This window comes from Brienomyrus brachyistius, chromosome 8 (assembly GCF_023856365.1).
Source record: "Brienomyrus brachyistius isolate T26 chromosome 8, BBRACH_0.4, whole genome shotgun sequence".
Classification (NCBI taxonomy): domain Eukaryota; kingdom Metazoa; phylum Chordata; class Actinopteri; order Osteoglossiformes; family Mormyridae; genus Brienomyrus; species Brienomyrus brachyistius.
The window spans coordinates 13,019,233-13,022,519 of record NC_064540.1 but is presented as its reverse complement, the minus strand read 5'-3'; positions in this window follow the sequence as shown (position 1 = coordinate 13,022,519).

Below are 3,287 nucleotides of genomic sequence, written 5' to 3'. Positions count from 1 at the left end.
TACTTGGTTTGAAAGTACTGCCCACCACAGAGCTTTACTGGACAATCCTTAGCAATTGATTCTGCCATTGGACAGTTCAAAATACCATCGCGATGTTCAATTGGATGTACGGTCTGTATGTCAGATTTTCATGCTCATCCTAAATTTCCCTCCCCCTTTTTGGTAGGTTGAAGCAACATTACAACAACGAAAACAATAGGACGGCTGTAGTAGGTGTTGAACAGCTCGTAATTGTTGAAAGGAATAATATATTGATTTGTAGGCTTAAAATATTACATGGAAATGTCTAAGTGGCAGCGAATGTATATTTCGGAAACTGTGTGTCAATGGGAGGAAGAAAAAAAACATATTCAAGGCATATTTTTCCACAAAATATCATAGTAGATATTAAATATGGGCTTACGATTAACTCGCGATGTGTTTTCTTATGCAACCCCTCAGACAAATATTGTTTTCTTATAATATTAATTTAAAAAGAAGTAATGCCATTAATATACTACACAATAGCAAAAGGAGTTGGAAGGCAAAAATCGGTTTTATAACTGGAAATATATGATGGAACAAATAATATAAAAAACGAATGATGTCTTGATAAAACTTTGGTTGTAAACTGCCTAATTATGGAAGTGGAAGTGACTAGTATTCAAAAGGCAAATTAATGTTTGAGCCATATACAGGTACATGAGTGCTGAGAAAAAATCTTAGTCCAGTAGAATTTTGATTTGATTAGATTGACATCTTTCAAATGTGTTTCACGATTAAACACTGTTTAGGTCGTGCATAATCTGGGTCAATAAAGTGTATTTTGCAGTTTTAAAATTTTATATGCTGGTACGTGAAGACATAACTAGGAGGATGGATGCCATGAAAAATGTAAATATATACAGTGTACTTCATTGATCTCAGAGGAAAATTCTAAGAGAGGGACTTCATGGACATTACATGCATAATGCATTTTGGGAAAAATATCTGTTTTGGTGTTGATTTCCTGTTGTCTGTTACTCCCTAAAGAGAGCTGTATAATCCTAGGCATACAGGTGATTTTGAAGGCAGCTGGGCAGTACTCTGCCAAAGGGCTTTTTTGTAATATTCTGTGCAGTATTTTTAGTGTCACTCACATGTATGTGACTGGGACGCATGTGTTCTTTAGAATGTCCAAGACAAATACAATAAAGGCTAACTTAATCTAACCTAACCTAACCTGTTTTTTGTGACATGAATATCATTTTCTAGACCACAAGGGGTCAGTAGAAAAACAGAGTTTAACATGTATGACCGGAAAGCCGTATCAACTTCATTTTGAACAAACCTAATTCCCAACTAACTTGACAAGGATAAGAACCTAGTGGATGGATGTATTGACATACCTAATAATTCCTTTGGAAGACCTTGATTTCAGGGTCATTTCAAAATGCTCAAAATGTTTGCAGTTGAACATTTCATTTTAACCCATGGATATGTTGATTTCAGTATTCAATAACCACTTATCCAGTACTCAGGGTCACAGTGAGCCAAAAGCCAATTCCTGGAAGCACAGGGCGTAAGGTGAGGTAAAACCATAGGCAAGGTTTTTTTTTAAGATATCATTTGTGATGTGAGAAAATAATACAACTTCCATTCAGTCCTGCTTAATCACTATTTGATCTGCCTCACTGGGTTTTAGCAAAAGTTCTTCACATATTATGGCAGAGTCATGTATTAGCACGTAAAAAAAATAACTTTGAGTGGCTGCGTGATAATTTTGCTTTTTAAAAAATTTATGAGGTCAGCTGTGGAATGCCATGTTACTCAAAATAAATGAATATATTTATAAATATAAAAAAAAATAGTAAAAAAAATTTTCAATAATTAGATATGTCCTTTCATTTTTAAATAATACAAAATATAATTGTATATGATTACTTAAATATTTTGAACAAGAAACAATAAATATCACAATAGAGTTCAACTTTTCACATCGGTATATTTCTAAATGACGGGTTTCCAAACCAGCGGATTGTTTCGCAATTCCACTTTTCATAATAATGGTACGCTCTGTCAGTCCCTTTAAAGGGGTGGGACTGAGCCTGTGATTTGTTAATCCTTTGCGATCCATTATTCGGCCCAGCAGATAGAGGAAGTAGTCTCGTTGAAAAGTCCCGGGAAGCTGTGGAGGTCAATAATTGGATCCATAGATTAGCCCTGCAGACACTGGAAAGTTCCATGCCAGAACTATTACTCCTATGAAATACCATCGGGATATAAACAGAATACATCTCGAGACAGCATTTTCTCCTCTATAGGTCTCCACATGGTCTTTTAAACTCTCCAGACATGGTGAAAATGCCTGGTCAACGCCTGGTGAAAACGAGTTAACCTGGTACAAACGGATGTGTTAAAAGGATCTTGCAGTACAAAGATATACACTCACCGGCCACTTTATTAGGTACACCTTGCAAGTACCGGGTTGTACCCCCTCCCCCCCATTTGCCTTCAGAACTGCCTTAATCTTTCATGGCATCCATGATGCGAATCTCCCGTTCCACCACATCCCAAAGGTGCTCTATTGGATTGAGATCTGGTGACTGTGAAGGCCATTTGAGTACAGTGAACTCATTGTCATGTTCAAGAAACCAGTCTGAGATGATTCGAGCTTTATGACATGGTGCATTGTACTGCTGGAAGTAGCCATCAGAAGATGGGTACACTGTGGTCATAAAGGGATGGACATGGTCAGCAACAATACTAAGGTAGGCTATGGCGTTGCAACGATGATCAATTAGTAATAAGGGGCCCAAAGTGTGCCAAGAAAATGTCTCCCACACCATTACACCACCACCACCTGCCTGAATCGTTGATACAAGGCAGGATGGATCCATGCTTTCATGTTGTTGACGCCAAATTCTGACCCTACCATCCGAATGTTGCAGCAGAAATCGAGACTCATCAGACCAGGCAACATTTTTCCAGTCTTCTATTGTCCAATTTCGGTGAGCCTGTGCGAATTGTAGCCTCAGTTTCCTGTTCTTTGCTGACAGGAGTGGCACCCGGTGTGGTCTTCTGCTGCTGTAGCCCATCTGCCTCAAGGTTCGATGTGTTGTGCATTCGGAGATGCTCTTCTGCATACCTTGGTTGTAACGAGTGGTTATTTGAGTTACTGTTGCCTTTCTATCAGCTCGAACCACTCTGGCCATTCTCCTCTGACCTCTGGCATCAACAAGGCATTTTCGCCCACAGAACTGCCGCTCACTGGATGTTTTCCCTTTTTCAGACCATTCTCTGTAAACCCTAGAGATGGTTGTGCGTGA